This window comes from Coregonus lavaretus, assembly GCF_964263955.1.
Source record: "Coregonus lavaretus genome assembly, chromosome: 10".
Taxonomy (NCBI): Eukaryota; Metazoa; Chordata; class Actinopteri; order Salmoniformes; family Salmonidae; genus Coregonus; species Coregonus lavaretus.
This window is the reverse complement of record NC_139997.1, coordinates 9,162,657-9,181,452: the sequence shown is the minus strand read 5'-3', so window position 1 is coordinate 9,181,452 and position 18,796 is coordinate 9,162,657. Positions and strand designations below refer to the sequence as shown.

At 44.4% G+C, this 18,796-nt stretch overlaps 1 pseudogene across 1 annotated transcript in view; it reads right to left on the bottom strand.

Moving 5' to 3' along the window:
• The window catches only part of LOC311136027 (spermatid perinuclear RNA-binding protein-like), a 60,617-nt pseudogene that overhangs the window by 34,651 nt on the left and 7,170 nt on the right, over positions 1 to 18,796 (bottom strand). The window contains exons 2-4 of the transcript in view: positions 7,691 to 8,067; positions 7,290 to 7,455; positions 4,154 to 4,298 (exon numbers count right to left, since the gene is read on the bottom strand). The product of the transcript in view is annotated as a spermatid perinuclear RNA-binding protein-like (transcript). The remainder of the gene's footprint in view (positions 1 to 4,153; positions 4,299 to 7,289; positions 7,456 to 7,690; positions 8,068 to 18,796) is intronic.

Here is an 18,796-nt window from a genome sequence, read left to right as displayed (position 1 = left end):
GGTTCGATAAAGCATTGCCTAATAAGGTACATAAAGCATTGCCTAATAAGGTACATAAAGCATTGCCTAATAAGGTACATAAAGCATTGCCTAATAAGGTACATAAAGCATTGCCTAATAAGGTACATAAAGCATTGCCTAATAAGGTACATAAAGCATTGCCTAATAAGGTTCATAAAGCATTGCCTAATAAGGTACATAAAGCATCGCCTAATAAGGTACATAAAGCATTGCCTAATAAGGTACATAAAGCATTGCCTAATAAGGTACATAAAGCATTGCCTATCTATCTTAATAGAATATATCTATCCATCTCCTTAAATGGAGTGGCTCTCAATGCAGCGTGCCATCCAGAGTGGGCAGTATTAGACCCTTGAAATGGTTCTTTCAGCTGAGTACAGACAGCACTAGGACTGATGGTGGGTTCATAGACATTACCATCCAAAGTGGCAAGGCACGGCAGGCGATATTACACCTTTAGAGCTAAAGGTCTGTTGACACCAAATCAATCACACTGTTTCTATCTTCATATCAATCGTGCCTCACTTTCTAATCTATTCGACCCTGGAAATGGCTGTGTTCTTTCAGCTGTGTACAGGCTGTGTACACTACAGACACACTGTGTACAGACAGCCACCCAGACAAATGCAGCCTGGGTTCAGACCAATTGCTGTTATGAGTTCCCGTTGCCAATGAGTTGCTGTGTAATATTGAGCCGTTCCTCACTGGGACAGGGCCCTTGGCCCGTCTGTCACTCACGGGAAATACGACGGGTACGAGGGAGGACTTGTCGTTCACTGTGATCTACAGCCGCCCCCGTATCAAGTCTTATTCAGACCTGTCTAGCAGGATGGAGCGGCAAAACGATGGATGGGTGTGTTCCTGGCAACGGTATTGATTTGTCGGGTCTAGATTTCTCCCCCCCCCCCTCCCTGGCAAAAATTTGGAATTGGAATTTTGTTTACTTTCGGAATTGACTGGAATTGAACCCTGTCTCTCATGCAATCTCATCTTGCTTAGTCAGGGTTAGTGAGGGCCTGTTCAGTTAACTTTGTAGCTGTTTAGTTAGCCCTGCAGCTGTTTAGTTAGCCCTGTAGCTGTTTAGTTAGCCCTGTAGCTGTTTAGTTAGCCCTGTAGCTGTTTAGTTAGCCCTGTAGCTGTTTAGTTAGCCCTGTAGCTGTTTAGTTAGCCCTAAGCTGTTTAGTTAGCCCTGTAGCTGTTTAGTTAGCCCTGTAGCTGTTTAGTTAGCCCTGTAGCTGTTTAGTTAGCCCTGTAGCTGTTTAGTTAGCCCTAAGCTGTTTAGTTAGCCCTGTAGCTGTTTAGTTAGCCCTGCAGCTGTTTAGTTAGCCCTGTAGCTGTTTAGTTAGCCCTGTAGCTGTTTAGTTAGCCCTGTAGCTGTTTAGTTAGCCCTGTAGCTGTTTAGTTAGCCCTGTAGCTGTTTAGTTAGCCCTAAGCTGTTTAGTTAGCCCTGTAGCTGTTTAGTTAGCCCTAAGCTGTTTAGTTAGCCCTGTAGCTGTTTAGTTAGCCCTAAGCTGTTTAGTTAGCCCTGTAGCTGTGTTTAGTTAGCCCTGACATAGAGGCCCAAGGGTCAAAGATGTTTACAGGCCAGTGTAGCCATGCTGTTGACAACATTACATGCTACAGGGCTGCTGAGGCAGCATAGTAGGGTGAAGAATCACTATGGCCGCCACTAAACATCTACCACTTTTCTATTTGGCTTCCAGGAAGACACGTCAATACCGATTTGAGACTACATGAGCCTTGAGCCTTATATGGCCCAGACTGTTTGTGTGTCTATTTGGTTTGAACAAGAGGTAGTGTCTTATGCATGCATTGTCTCCCCAAGGTGGAGGAATACAGGCTAGGATTAGGGGATAAGCATGGAACATGGATATATTCACTGATCAAGCTTACTGCCCTCCGACAAACCATCAAACAGGCAAAGAGTCAATACAGGACTAAGATTGAATCGTACTACACTGGCTCTGACGCTCGTCGGATGTGGCAGGGCTTGAAAACTATTACAGACTACAAAGGGAAGCACAGCCGCGAGCTGCCCAGTGACACAAGACTTCCAGACGAGCTAAACCACTTCTATGCTCGCTTCGAGGCAAGCAACACTGAAGCATGCATGAGAGCACCAGCTGTTCCGGATGACTATGTGATCACGCTCTCCGTAGCCGATGTGAGTAAGACTTTTAAGCAGGTCAACATTCACAAGGCCGCAGGGCCAGACGGATTACCAGGACGTGTACTCCGAGCATGTGCTGACCAACTGGCAAGTGTCTTCACTGACATTTTCAACATGTCCCTGACTGAGTCTGTAATACCAACATGTTTCAAGCAGACCACCATAGTCCCCGTGCCCAAGGACTCTAAGATAACCTGCCTAAATGACTACCGACCCATAGCACTGACGTCTGTAGCCATGAAGTCCTTTGAAAGGCTGGTCATGGCTCACATCAACAGCATTATCCCAGAAACCCTAGACCCACTACAATTTGCATACAGCCCCAACAGATCCACAGATGATGCAATCTCTATTGCACTCCACACTGCCCTTTCCCACCTGGACAAGAGGAACACCTACGTGAGAATGCTATTCATTGACTACAGCTCAGCATTCAACACCATAGTGCCCTCAAAGCTCATCACTAAGCTAAGGATCCTGGGACTAAACACCTCCCTCTGCAACTGGATCCTGGACTTCCTGACAGGCCGCCCCCAAGTGGTAAGGGTAGGTAACAACACATCTGCCACACTGATCCTCAACACGGGGGCCCCTCAGGGGTGCATGCTCAGTCCCCTCCTGTACTCCCTGTTCACCCATGACTGCATGGCCAGGAACGACTCCAACACCATCATTAAGTTTGCCGATGACACAACAGTGGTAGGCCTGATCACCGACAAAGATGAGACAGCCTATAGGGAGGAGGTCAGAGACCTGGCCGTGTGTTGCCAGGACAACAACCTCTCCCTCAACGTGACCAAGACAAAGGAGATTTGTGGATTACAGATTGTGGACTACAGGAAAAAAAAGAGGACTGAGCACGCCCCCATTCTCATCGACGGGGCTGTAGTGGAACAGGTTGAGAGCTTCAAGTTCCTTGGTGTCCACATCACCAACGAACTATCATGGTCCAAACACACCAAGACAGTCGTGAAGAGGGCACGACAAAGCCTATTCCCCCTCAGGAGACTGAAAAGATTTGGCATGGGTCCTCAGATCCTCAAAAAATTATACAGCTGCACCATCGAGAGCATCCTGACTGATTGCATCACTGCCTGGTATGGCAACTGCTTGGCCTCCGACCGCAATGCACTACAGAGGGTAGTGCGTACGGTCCAGTACATCACTGGGGCCAAGCTTCCTGCCATCCAGGTCCTCTATACCAGGCGGTGTCAGAGGAAAGCCCTCAAAATTGTCAAAGACTCCAGCCACCCTAGTCATAGACTGTTCTCTCTGCTACCGCACGGCAAGCGGTACCGGAGTGCCAAGTCTAGGTCCAAAAGACTTCTCAACAGCTTCTATCCCCAAGCCATAAGACTCCTGAACAGCTAATCATGGCTACCCAGACTATTTGCACTGCCCCCCCCACCCCATCCTTTTACGCTGCTGCTACTCTGTTAATTATTTATGCATAGTCACTTTAACTCTGCCCACATGTACATATTACTTCAACTACCTCAACTAGCAGGTGCCCCCGCACATTGACTCTGCACCGGTACCCCCCTGTATATATAGCCTCCCTACTGTTATTTTATTTTACTTCTGCTCTTTTTTTCTCAACACTTTTTTTGTTGTTGTTTTATTTTTACTTTTTTGTTAAAAATAAATGCACTGTTGGTTAAGGGCTGTAAATAAGCATTTCACTGTAATGTCTGCACCTGTTGTATTCGGCGCATGTGGCCAATACAATTTGATTTGATTTGATTTTATTAATGTGTCCCAGTGGAGCGCTGCTAACAACACTGCTGCTGCTCGACACACACACCTCTATATCCCTCTTCGATGCAAAGACACTCCTTTCTTTATCCCCCTAACCCCATTTCACTACCTCAGTTGGAGGGGGAAAAAAGACAACAGACAAACATAAGACAAACATAAACACGAAAACAGCAGCTAGGTTTTACACAGACGTGAGTGTGGTACCTTGTTCATCCGTGTCACTGTCCTCTCTCATCTGTGGGGAGCTGAGGGTGACCTTCAGGGTGAGTTTGGGCTCCGTCGTGCTACACACCAAGATGGCCGCCTCTGGCACGCATCGGTGCACCTCGTACTTCTCCTCTGTTAGCTTCTATTAGGAGTCAGAGTTCAATCACAGAGGTCGGGGTTAAAGGTCATAGCCAGGATAAACCGTACAGACACTTACACGCACACATACACAAAACAAGCACACACACACACATCCACTCACAGACAATGCATTTACAAAACAGATTCTAAGAAGAGAGAGGGAGGGAGAGAATAAAAGAGAAAGAAATCAAAAAATATATATTTATTTTTGCAAAAAATGTGATTGAAGAAAATATTGTTTGATATGGAGACTGAAAGCTAGTTCTGGTGTGGAGGCTGAAAGCTAGTTCTGATGTGGAGGCTGAAAGCTACTTCTGATGTGGAGGCTGAAAGCTAGTTCTGCTGTGGAGAATGAAAGCTACTTCTGATGTGGAGGCTGAAAGCTAGTTCTGGTGTGGAGGCTGAAAGCTACTTCTGATGTGGAGGCTGAACGCTAGTTCTGGTGTGGAGGCTGAAAGCTAGTTCTGGTGTGGAGGCTGAACGCTAGTTCTGGTGTGGAAGTTGAAGCTACTTCTGGCGTGGAGGCTGAAAGCTAGTTCTGGTGTGGAGGCTGAAAGCTAGTTCTGATGTGGAGGCTGAAAGCTAGTTCTGATGTGGAGGCTGAAAGCTACTTCTGATGTGGAGGCTGAAAGCTAGTTCTGGTGTGGAGGCTGAAAGCTAGTTTTGATGTGGAGGCTGAAAGCTAGTTCTGACGTGGAGGCTAAAAGCTAATTCTGATGTAGAGGCTGAAAGCTAGTTCTGACGTGGAGGCTGAAAGCTAGTTCTGACGTGGAGACTGTAAGCTAGTTCTGGTGTGGAGGCTGAAAGCTAGTTCTAGCGTGGAGGTTGAAAGCTAGTTCTGATGTGGAGGCTGAAAGCTAGTTCTGACGTGGAGGCTGAAAGTTAGTTCTGGTGTGGAGGCTGAAATCTAGTTCTGATGTGGAGGCTGAAAGCTAGTTCTGGTGTGGAGTCTGAAAGCTAGTTCTGACGTGGAGGCTGAAAGGTAGTTCTGGTGTGGAGGCTGAAAGCTAATTATGACGTGGAGGCTGAAAGCTAGTTCTGACGTGGACGCTGAAAGCTAGTTCTGATGTGGAGGCTGAAAGCTAGTTCTGGTGTGGAGGCTGAAAGCTAGTTCTAGCGTGGAGGTTGAAAGCTAGTTCTGATGTGGAGGCTGAAAGCTAGTTCTGACGTGGAGGCTGAAAGTTAGTTCTGGTGTGGAGGCTGAAATCTAGTTCTGATGTGGAGGCTGAAAGCTAGTTCTGGTGTGGAGTCTGAAAGCTAGTTCTGACGTGGAGGCTGAAAGGTAGTTCTGGTGTGGAGGCTGAAAGCTAATTATGACGTGGAGGCTGAAAACTAGTTCTGATGTGGAGGCTGAAAGCTAGTTCTGATGTGGAGGCTGAAAGCTAGTTCTGGTGTGGAGGCTGAAATCTAGTTCTGATGTGGAAGTTGAAGCTAGTTCTGACGTGGAGGCTGAAAGCTAGTTCTGGTGTGGAGGCTGAAAGCTAGTTCTGATGTGGAGGCTGAAAGCTACTTCTGATGTGGAGGCTGAAAGCTACTTCTGATGTGGAGGCTGAAAGCTAGTTCTGGTGTGGAGGCTGAAAGCCAGTTCTGGTGTGGAGGTTGAATGCTAGTTCTGATGTAGAGGCTGAAAGCTAGTTCTGGTGTGGAGACTGAAATCTAGTTCTGATGTGGAGGCTGAAAGCTAGTTCTGATGTGGAGGCTGAAAGCTAGTTCTGATGTGGAGGCTGAACGCTAGTTCTGGTGTGGAGGCTGAAAGCTAGTTCTGGTGTGGAGGCTGAAAGCTAGTTTTGATGTGGAGGCTGAAAGCTAATTCTGGTGTGGAGACTGAAATCTAGTTCTGATGTGGAGGCTGAAAGCTAGTTCTGGTGTGGAGGCTAAAATCTAGTTCTGATGTGGAAGTTGAAGCTAGTTCTGGTGTGGAGGCTGAAAGCTAGTTCTGATGTCGAGGCTGAAAGCTAGTTCTGTCGTGGAGGCTGAAAGCTGGTTCTGACGTGGAGGCTGAAAGCTAGTTCTGACGTGGAGGCTGAAAGCTAGTTCTGACGTGGAGGCTGAAAGCTAGTTCTGATGTGGAGGCTGAAAACTAGTTCTGGTGTGGAGGCTGAAAGCTAGTTCTGGTGTGGACGCTGAAAGCTAGTTCTGGTGTGGAGGCTGAAAGCTAGTTCTGACGTGGAGGCTGAAAGCTAATTCTGGTGTGGAGAATATACTGGATACTGTGTATATGAGGCCATATGTGTCATGTTACAAGATCGTAGGCGGATGTCGGCACACAGTACTATACAGTAGAGCCGTGTGCTCATGAGAAGCAGGTATGATTGGAATTAGGAAGTATACAGCGAAGTTCCTATAAGACAGTTCCTATAAGACATTTCCTATAAGACACTTCCTATAAGACAGGGCCTATAAGACACTTCCTATAAGACACTTCCTATAAGACATGGCCTATAAGACAGTTTATATAAGTATACCTGTCTATGTAGCTAAGTAAGTATAACCTTAACTACATGTGTGCACGTCCGCGAGTGTGTGTGTTTTCCGTTCCTGCTGTGCATGTGTTTGACTAATTAGGAAATCTCCCAGCTGACACTCCTATATTAATTACACATGCTAGCAGCTTATTAATACCACAGTTTCTTCTCCTCTCTCTGCTTCTGTTGCTGCCCTCTCCACGACGTCTTCCAGTAGCCTACTTACTGACTCTGCCCGTAGCCTACTTTCTGATTCTGCAGTGCCCTACAGAGCACACTTAGAACTATTATGAGATGGATGATGGTGGGGTAAGGAGGACTGACTGACTTCTTACAGGATGTTGGGCCAGAGTATTTACTACATTACAAAAGTCCATCTACCTTTTGCACACAGGTGTTGAGTGTTTCTTGCCAACAGAAGGAGAATAGATGAGCCAAACATGCCACAGACTGCTGGATGAACTGCTTCCATGTGTGCGTGTGTGCGTGCGTGTGTGCGTGCGTGTGTGCGTCTCGCTCTCTCTTACATGTATCTGCAGGGGCAGGTTATCACAGACAGTACACAGCAGTGTCTCTGTAGGTTTCTCTCTACACATCAGCACCAGCTCCAGGTCCATGTCCTGTTTGATGAGCAGACCTTTAGCCACCAGGCCGATCCTCATCACCCCACACAGAACACCTCCACTGGGCTCGCTGAGGATAACAGACAGATAGCAGGGTTACACTCAACATATTTAAACAAACTATCAGACCTAGGTCCCATTTTGGGTTTGCAATTATTTAAACCCAGGTTATCCCAAAAATCTCATAAAATCAACAAGATCATAAAAATATGTCAGCACTTGAAGACCAAAAATGTTAGTCTAACCATCAGCCACAAGACAACCCCTTATATCCCAGCATGCATCGGTTAGAACCAGATGCCCACCTGCTGCTGCCGTCTGTGGAGTCATCTGGGCTGGCTCTGGGACTAACACTGGGGTCGTCGTTAGGGTTAAGGTCACCATCATGGTCACCGCTACCATCCTCTGTCACTGGGCTATCTGTGGGGTTGGGCTGGCCGTCTGTCAGGCTGACTCCTGCTTCTGTCTGGCCGTCTGTCTGGCCGGTTGCTGCGTCTGTCTGGCTGCTGCTCTGCACTGATTGGACGTTGCTCTGGTCTATCCAATCAGAGACGTGTTTGAGGGCACCCTCCACGGTGGACACCAGGGTCTGGACTGACTCCAGCTCAGACGATGATGGGTAGATGGAGGAGTGCTTGGCCATGACGTGACGGTCATCATTACTGAATGAACGGAAGGACCTCTGTGGGGGGGGGGGGGGGTGAGTAAAGAACACAATGAACAATGAACTCACACAATAAAAGTCTAAGGCACATTCTCCCATACATACACAATCTCGCAAACACACACCGCAATGTTCTGATCCACAAGCGGTAACTTTAACCATTACACTATGAATCCTGTTCTTAACACATTGACTTCGACAGACCATTTAAATGTCTGGAAGCCTTTGTTCGAAAATTATTTTGTTAATTCACTCAGTAGTGAGTTCACATTTATTTCTCTTGCTTGGTTAAAATACAATAGTCTAAAACAGTTGATTTGTGAAAATAGACTCATTTAATCACGTAGTTAACAAGCATTTCCTTTTCTTTTGACTGCATGCTAGCTGCAACCTGATCTCATAGCATTTCGTATTATATTCTGTACGTAAATCTGAGACACTCCATTTAGCATATGTTATGTTTCGTATGGTATATATTAATTTGTGGATGTTCATCAGCCATTTCGTATGATATGTTATGAATTACAACTCGTATAATGTGTTACGAATTGCAATTTGTATGATATGCTACGAATTTCAATTCGTGCAGTATGTTATGAATTTGCAATACGTAAGATATGTTACAAATTCCAATTTGTTGTGGCTAACATTAGCTAGGTGGCTAACGTTAGCTAGGCTAGGGGTTAGGGTTAAGGTTAGGAGTGAGGTTAGGAGTTATGTTAAAGGGTTAAAGTTAAGGTTAGAGAAAGGGTTAGCTAACATGCTAAGCAGTTGAAAAGTAGCTACAAATAAGTAAGTAGCTAAAATGCTAAAGTTGATGAGATTCAAACACTCAACTTCTGGGTTGCTAGACATTCACGTTATACGCTCATCCTTCCACCCTGACCAACCACCCTCGTTTTTGCCTTAAAGGAGAATTGTTCTATTTCTGAAGTAAATCTCTATTTTTTTTATGTAAATGACATGCCATATAAGGGTCCAGACACTTTTTCTGTGATTTCACTTGTTTTTGAGAAACAAGCCAAATCAATCACTTCCTCATTGCTCGTTGTGCAGTATCAGGGCATGCAAAAATACATGAACAAGCTCCAGAAACAACCAAATACATATTTTCAACTTAACTAACGTTAGCTAGGTAACATTAGCTAGTTAGCTACCTAGCTAATCAAAATATCGTTTTGCATTTATTGATTAACCTCAGCTTGAATGCCACCATATAGCTAGCCATACACAGTAGCCTAGGTTTGTTCGCATACAGTACACTTGTTATGACTGGCAGCCTTGTGCAAGCAGCTGTGTTGTTGCCGAGCAACCCGGCATTAGAACTCTGAGATTCAGCTGAAAATATGTTAGCATTGTCAGAAATGCTACAAAAAGGTAGCACATCGTTGTTTCTTAACGGACGGAAATATGCACGTAAGAGCTATTAATTATTCATTTAATAAAAACTGTTGCACCTACAAACTTAGTAAATCCAGCATTTTTTAAGCCCAATGGTCACTTTATGGACGCTATAGTTTCGTTTGAATCCGACGTCCTAGAATTTGAGCTAGGTAAGCGCAAGAAATACTCTTAAAACTAAATTGCTAAGGACCGGGTGCACGTTTTGGTTTTTGCCCTAGCACTACACAGCTGATTCAAATCATCAAAGCTTGATGATGAGTTGGTTATTATGAGTTGCTTTAGAGCAGCAAAGAGAGACAAAAGAGGACAACATGTCTCTACTACCAATCCTCTAGAATCACTGCTACAGCAGAACAGAAGTAGCAAACCACTCCAAAAATATTACTTCTTTCATTTCCATCCGAATTTCCATGGTGACATTTTCCTGAGGATATACGGTAGGACAGAAACATGGGTTGTTACACCAGGAACATCAACAGATTTTTAGATCTAATCAGGAGTAACGCTGCAACTTTTACCTTCCATCCCCTTTTGTGTGCATGCTGTGTTGTTGTTTTTCTAAATGAAGATTAGAAGTTGTAGTCACAGGTCCGTATGTGTATGTGTGTTTAAGGGCCATAAAGGTGTACTTTAGTTGGTGGCCCACAGTCACACAGGCCCCCCCGCTGCAGGTTAATTATTGTACTTTTTTTTGTTGTTTTTAGTCATTTAGTAGACACTCTTATCCAGAGCAACTTACAGTTAGTGAGTGCATACATATTTTCATACTGGCCCCCCGTGGGAAACGAACCCACAACCCTGGCGTTGCAAGCGCCATGCTCTACCAACTGAGCTACAGGAGACCTAATCTCCTGCCTTTACTATCTGATACCTACTTTACAAGCTGGCTAGGCTAACCTTGTGACGGGCTACTAGACCTTTACATTAGACACAGGGAACGAGATAGTGATTTTCCTCTCACACAAACACACCCTGATTACTGGGTGAATGAAAAGTTGTGACAGCACAATGGCCCTGCATGAGACTAATGAGAGTGATACTCTGTTTCAGACACTCCACTGTGACACACACACACACTCCGCTGTGACACACACACACACACTCCGCTGTGACACACACACACTCCATCTCGTAAACACACACTCGGTTTCTTCCACCTTGCTGTGACACACCCACCCACCCACACACACACACTCCATCTCGTAGACAGCTGCCGTCGTCCCCCATCCCACCCTGCACTCCTGCCCGCTATGAGTCCCAGAGGTCCCTCATGCAATATGTTACTGAGACAGGCATCCAATCACAAGCAGGGTGAGGATGAATTAATTAAATTGAGTTTACTATTGCAGATGATTGAAGAGCACACCTCCTGATAACACACCTCCTGATAACACACTTCCTGATAACACACCTGATAACACACTTCCTGATAACACACCTCCTGATAACACACCTCCTGATAACACACCTCCTGATAACACACCACCTGATAACACACTTCCTGATAACACACCTCCTGAGAAAACACCTCCTGATAACACACCTCCTGATAACACACCTCCTGATAACACACCACCTGATATCACACTTCCTGATAACACAGCTCCTGAGAAAACACCTCCTGATAACACACCTCCTGATAACACACCTCCTGATAACACACCTCCTGATAACACACCTCCTGAGAAAACACCTCCTGATAACACACCTCCTGATAACACACCACCTGATAACACACATCCTGATAACACACCTCCTGATAACACACCTCCTGATAACACACCACCTGATAACACACTTCCTGATAACACACCTCCTGAGAAAACACCTCCTGATAACACACCACCTGATAACACACTTTCTGATAACACACCTCCTGATAACACACCACCTGATAACACACCTCCTGATAACACACATCCTGATAACACACTTCCTGATAACACACCTCCTGAGAAAACACCTCCTGATAACACACCTAATGATAACACACCTCCTGATAACACACCACCTGATAACACACCACCTGATAACACACCTCCTGATAACACACATCCTGATCACACACCTCCTGATAACACACTTCCTGATAACACACCTCCTGATAACACACATCCTGATCACACACATCCTGATCACACACCTCCTGATAACACACCACAGACTAGAGAATAAAGTGAAATATAGGAATTTTACTCAGTGTTATCGTACTAAAACTTAAATCCTTCTGAATTTAAATAATTAAGTTTAAACTAAAAAATATGATGTGTTCTTGCACTTTATAGATATGGCATAAATAAAGTATAAGGATACTTTAAGTAGGTAGAGATATTAAGTATAAGGAGACTTGAAGAAGAGCCTGAATTGTTTTGCACCACGGCACATACAGTAATATTATTAATCACAGATCCTCTACAGTAGACATGTTTAATGGCCTTTTAACACCGTGTTGAAATAGTAGTCCTCTGGGAGTCGTCACCACTCGGCCACAGGCCACGAGGTTCAGCTACACTGTGAACTATCTACACACACGAGCAATCACACACGCTGCTCTGTCAACTAGTCTAGTATCTACTATACACTGGGGACTACTGTCAACAATTAACTACACACAGGGGAGGGGACTGGCCTTAGACAGACTAACTGGCTCTGGATGTGGACTGTCCTAGTCCACAAAATAACCCCTAGCCTACTGAACCACACACTACCACTTTCACAACCATCGGTGAGTGTGGAAGAGAAGTTATAAGCACAAGCTTAAGGCAAAACCTAAATTACCTCCATCCACAGAATGGAAGAAACTCATACAACTTTATACAGTGCATTCGGAAAGTGTTCAGACCCCTTCACTTTTTCCATATTTTGTTACGTAACAGCCTTATTCTAAAATTGAATAAATAAAACATTTTCCTCATCAATCTACACACAATACCCCATAACGACAAAGCGAAAACGGCTTTTTAGATAAAAACAAAACATACATACAGTACTAGTAAAAGGTTTGGACACACCTACTCATTCAATGTTTTTTCTTTATTTTTAAATTTTTTTACATTTTAGAATATAAGTGAAGACATCAAAACGATGAAATAACACATATGGAATCATGTAGTAACCAAAAAAGCGTTAAACAAATCAAAATATATTTTACATTTGAGATTCTTCAAATAGCCACCTTTTGCCTTGATGACAGCTTTGCACACTCTTGGAATTCTCTCAACCAGCTTCACCTGGAATGCTTTTCCAAAAGTCTTGAAGGAGTTCCCACATATGCTGAGCACTTGTTGGCTGCTTTTCCTTCACTCTGCCGTCCGATTCATCCCAAACCATCTCAATTGGGTTGTCGGGGGATTGTGGAGGCCAGATCATCTGATGCAGCACTCCATCACGCTCCTTCTTGGTAAAATAGCCCTTACACAGCCTGGAGGTCTGTTGGGTCATTGTCCTGTTGAAAAACAAATGATAGTCCCACTAAGCCCATATCAGATGGGATGGTGTATCGCTGCAGATTGCTGTGGTAGCCATGCTGGGTTAAGTGTGCCTTGAATTCTAAATAAATCACAGACAGTGTCACCAGCAAAGCACCCCCACACCATAACACCTCCTCCTCCATGCTTAACGGTGGGAAATACACATGCAGAGATCATCCGTTCACCCACACCACGTCTCACAAAGACACAGCGGTTGGAACCACAATTCTCCAATTTGGACTCCAGACCAAACGACACATTTCCACCGGTCTTATGTCCATTGCTCGTGTTTCTTGGCCCAAGCAGGTCTCTTCTTCTTATTGGAGTCCTTTAGTAGTGGTTTCTTTGAAGCAATTCGACCAGGAAAGCCTGATTCACACAATCCCCTCTGAACAATTGATGTTGAGATGTGTCTGTGATTCTTAAATGGAAGAAGTTTGGAACCACAAACCTTTATGACAGACTGAAGCCACTCCTCAGTAAAAGGCACATGACAGCCCACTTGGAGTTTGCCAAAAGGATCATAAAGGACTCTCAGACCATGTCTGTGGCTCATTTGGTAGAGCATGGCGTTTGCAACGCCAGGGTTGTGGGTTCGATCCCCACGGGGGGCCAGTATGAAAAATAAATAAATAATAATAATAATAATAATCATGTATGCACTCACTAACTGTAAGTCGCTCTGGATAAGAGCGTCTGCTAAATGACTAAAATGTAAATGTAAAATGAGAAACAAGATTCTCTGGTGTGATGAAACCAAGATTGAACTCTTTGGCCTGAATGCCAAGCGTCACGTCTGGAGGAAACCTGGCACCATCCCTACGGTGAAGCATGGTGGTGGCAGCATCATGCTGTGGGGATGTTTTTCAGCGGCAGGGTCTGGGAGACTAGTCAGGATCGAGGCACAGATGAACGGAGCAAAGTACAGAGAGATCCTTGATGAAAACCTGCTCCAGAGTGCTCAGGACCTCAGGCTGGGGGTGAAGATTCACCTTCCAACAGGACAATGACCCTAAGTACACAGCCAAGACAATGCAGGAGTGGCTTTGGGACAAGTCTCTGAATGTCCTTGAGTGGCCCAGCCAGAGCCCGGACTTGAACCCGAACTAACATCTCTTGAGAGACCTGAAAATAGCTGTGCAGCGACGCTCCCAATCCAACCTGACAGAACTTGAGAGGATTTGCAGAGAAGAATGGGAGAAACTCCCCAAATACAGGTGTGCCAAGCTTGTAGCGTCATACCCAAGAAGACTCAAGGCTGTATCACTGCCAACGGTGCTTCAACAAAGTACTGAGTAAAGGGTCTGAATATTTATGTAAATGTGATATTAACGTTGTTTTTTTTTTTTATAAATGTGCACAAAAATATCTAAAAACCTGTTTTTGCTTTGTCAATATGGGGTATTGAGTGTAGATTGAGGAGGATAAAAAATATATATTTCAGAATAAGGCTGTAACGTAAGAAAACGTGGAAGAAGTCTTTCCGAATGCACTGTATCTACAGGCAAACCACAGATGACCACTTTCAAAGCTATCGGTCAGTCTGTGTTGCTTAGGACATGAGCTGTAGCGCAACCACAGTGAGGTACGGTGTACCTGTAATTACTAACATTTATTTGACTACTTTATTTAATAATTGTGAGATGAAATGGGCGTGTGTACTGTGTCTGTGTTTCTGTGTTTACACAGCAGATTCTACGAAGCCAGTATGTTGTTGTTGGTGTGTGTGTGTGTGTGTGTGTGTGTGTGTGTGTGCGTGTGTGTGTGTGCGTGTGTGTGTGCATGCGTTCCAACTGCCAAGAGTGTTGTATTTACCTTTGCTCTACGCTTGCTTTTACACGAAACCAATTACACCACACATTTACCGCTCCAGTGCGGCTGAAGCCAGTCAGCCACATTATATAAACACATTAGACAGTGTAATACATGTGGAGCTCTGCTGTATAGTGAATGTGCAGCACTGCCCTCCAATTATAATATCTTCAGTCCAATGTATTCAATGTAGCATGCTAACCACTTACTGATCTTGTAGCACGCTAACCATTTACTGATCTTGTAGCACGCTAACCACTTACTGGTCTGGTAGCACGCTAATCACTTACTGATCTTGTAGCACGCTAACCACTTACTGGTCTGGTAGCACGCTAACCACTTACTGATCTTGTAGCACGCTAACCACTTACTGGTCTGGTAGCACGCTAACCACTTACTGATCTGGTAGCACGCTAACCACTTACTGGCAGGGGCGGTGTGTTCATTAGGGCGATATGGGCGACGCACTGCCAAACGGGAAAATGAAGGGATTTTTTTTCTAATCAATTATATCACGGCAACAGTAGTTTTCAGTGTTCTAATCTAGACGTCTGATCTGCCACTAAATGTCCAATCAGGCTAAAGTCGTGCTTCAAATGGCCCCGCCCCTTTTGGGGCGATTTCAGTCAGGTTGAAAATCGCCCAGGAGTCTCTCATTGACTATCATGTAAAATATTTTTTTTTCTCAAATATCAGAGCTTTCAATACAATCTCTATGGGTTCCGGGAGGGCTTGCACTTATGCGCTTTCGTCATACGTAACATAAGTAACCATGAACATAACTAAGAAAAGAGCGGGTAGCAGCGTCAATCAATTCACGTACAACTGTCAAGATGGCTAGCTTTGCGAGGCAAAGATGAAACTGAGGGCTCCACCAACCCTGGTATTTTTCTTGGACTTGTCAACTTTGTGGCACAATTAGATGAGGTGTTTGATGACCATCTTAAAAATGCTAAAGTTTTCAAGGGCACATCAAAGACCACTCAAAACGAGCTACTGGAGTGTATGCTAGCGGTCATGAGGGAACATATTGTGGAGGAGGTGAAGTCGGCGAACTTCGTAGCTATCCAAGCTGACGAGACCACGGACGTTTCTACACAGACACAGCTGGTGCTTGTGCTGAGGTACATAGATAGCAACCACAAAGTGCAGGAGCGCTTTTTTGAGTTCCTTCCCATCTCGGAATCAACCTCAGTCTCAATCGCCAGTGTGCTTTTGGAGAGACTGAACGGTCTTTTTGCTGACGACGAGAAAGTCAAACTCATTGCGCAAGCTTACGATGGAGCCAGTGTGATGAGGTGAGAGAAGGCTGGTGTGCAGCAAAAGGTGCGTGAGCATTTCAAGAATGCCCATTACGTGCATTGCTATGCGCATCAGCTGAATTTGATCATGCAGCAAGCTAGAACAGTTTCAGTACAAGTAATGTAGCCTCTCTCTCTCTTTGTCCCTCCCTGTCTGTCTCTTTAACACACACACGCCCAAATCAGTTCACAGTTGATGTTGTTTAAAATAGTTATTTTTCATTTTTTAAAAAGTAAAATAAAATAAAAAATCTGTTCATGTTCATTTTTACAAATCTATACAATTGGCCAGAATATGGTTGTTCATATTTACAAATCTATACAATTGGCCAGAATATGGTTGTTCATTTTTACAAAGCCATACAGATAGCTGTGTTTACCTTTTCTAGAAATTATTTTCAAATTCTGTTTTCAGGCAAAATGTCTATCACTGTTCATTTTCACAAATCTATACAAGAGGGCAGAATATGGAAGTCTATAAAAATTTCTTATTACCAATAACTTGCATCAATGTTTTCAGTAGCCTCTATCAAAAGCTCCTGCTTGCTTGTTGTGAATTATGCTCAGGTGCACATATTTCCAATTCAAGCCTTTTTGAAGCAAGTAATGTGTATATCAGTATTGACTTATATGCTGCCCCTGTCTTCATGTTGTTGCTGGACATATCTTTTTTTAAATGTGTGTAGGTCACCTAAATCATCAGAAAAATTGCCCCCCCTGAGAATTTTTTCAGGAGCCGCCACTGCTTACTGGTCTGGTAGCACGCTAACCACTTACTGGTCTGGTAGCACGCTAACCACTTACTGATCTGGTAGCACGCTAACCACTTACTGGTCTGGTAGCACGCTAACCACTTACTGGTCTGGTAGCACGCTAACCACTTACTGGTCTGGTAGCACACTAACCACTTACTGATCTGGTAGCACGCTAACCACTTACAGTGGGGAAAAAATGTATTTAGTCAGCCACCAATTGTGCAAGTTCTAACACTTAAAAAGATGAGAGAGGCCTGTAATTTTCATCATAGGTACACGTCAACTATGACAGACAAATTGAGTATTTTTTTTCCAGAAAATCACATTGTAGGATTTTTAATGAATTTATTTGCAAATTATGGTGGAAAATAAGTATTTGGTCACCTACAAACAAGCAAGATTTCTGGCTCTCACAGACCTGTAACTTCTTCTTTAAGATGCTCCTCTGTCCTCCACTCGTTACCTGTATTAATGGCACCTGTTTGAACTTGTTATCAGTATAAAAGACACCTGTCCACAACCTCAAATAGTCACACTCCAAACTCCACTATGGCCAAGACCAAAGAGCTGTCAAAGGACACCAGAAACAAAATTGTAGACCTGCACCAGGCTGGGAAGACTGAATCTGCAATAGGTAAGCAGCTTGGTTTGAAGAAATCAACTGTGGGAGCAATTATTAGGAAATGGAAGACATACAAGACCACTGATAATCTCCCTCGATCTGGGGCTCCACGCAAAATCTCACCCTGTGGGGTCAAAATGATCACAAGAACGGTGAGCAAAAATCCCAGAACCACACGGGGGACCTAGTGAATGACCTGCAGAGAGCTGGGACCAAAGTAACAAAGCCTAACATCAGTAACACACTACGCCGCCAGGGACTCAAATCCTGCAGTGCAAGACGTGTCCCCCTGCATAAGCCAGTACATGTCCAGGCCCGTCTGAAGTTTGCTAGAGTGCATTTGGATGATCCAGAAGAGGATTGGGAGAATGTCATATGGTCAGATGAAACCAAAATATAACTTTTTGGTAAAAACTCAACTCGTCGTGTTTGGAGGACAAAGAATGCTGAGTTGCATCCAAAGAACACCATACCTACTGTGAAGCATGGGGGTGGAAACATCATGCTTTGGGGCTGTTTTTCTGCCAAGGGACCAGGACGACTGATCCGTGTAAAGGAAAGAATGAATGGGGCCATGTATCGTGAGATTTTGAGTGAAAACCTCCTTCCATCAGCAAGGGCATTGAAGATGAAACGTGGCTGGGTCTTTCAGCATGACAATGATCCCAAACACACCGCCCGGGCAACGAAGGAGTGGCTTCGTAAGAAGCATTTCAAGGTCCTGGAGTGGCCTAGCCAGTATCCAGATCTCAACCCCATAGAAAATCTTTGGAGGGAGTTGAAAGTCTGTGTCGCCCAGCGACAGCCCCAAAACATCACTGCTCTAGAGGAGATCTGCATGGAGGAATGGGCCAAAATACCAGCAACAGTGTGTGAAAACCTTGTGAAGACTTACAGAAAACGTTTGACCTGTGTCATTGCCAACAAAGGGTATATAACAAAGTATTGAGAAACTTTTGTTATTGACCAAATACTTATTTTCCACCATAATTTGCAAATAAATTCATAAAAAATCCTACAATGTGATTTTCTGGATTTTTTTTCCTCATTTTGTCTGTAATAGTTGACGTGTACCTATGATGAAAATGACAGGCCTCTCTCATCTTTTTAAGTGGGAGAACTTGCACAATTCGTGGCTGACTAAATACTTTTTTTCCCCACTGTACTGGTCTGGTAGCACGCTAACCCCTTACTGGTCTGGTAGCACGCTAACCACTTACTGATCTGGTAGCACGCTAACCACTTACTGGTCTGGTAGCACGCTAACCACTTACTGGTCTGGTAGCACGCTAACCACTTACTGGTCTGGTAGCACGCTAACCACTTAATGGTCTTACTGGTCTGGTAGCACGCTAACCACTTACTGGTCTGGTAGCACGCTAA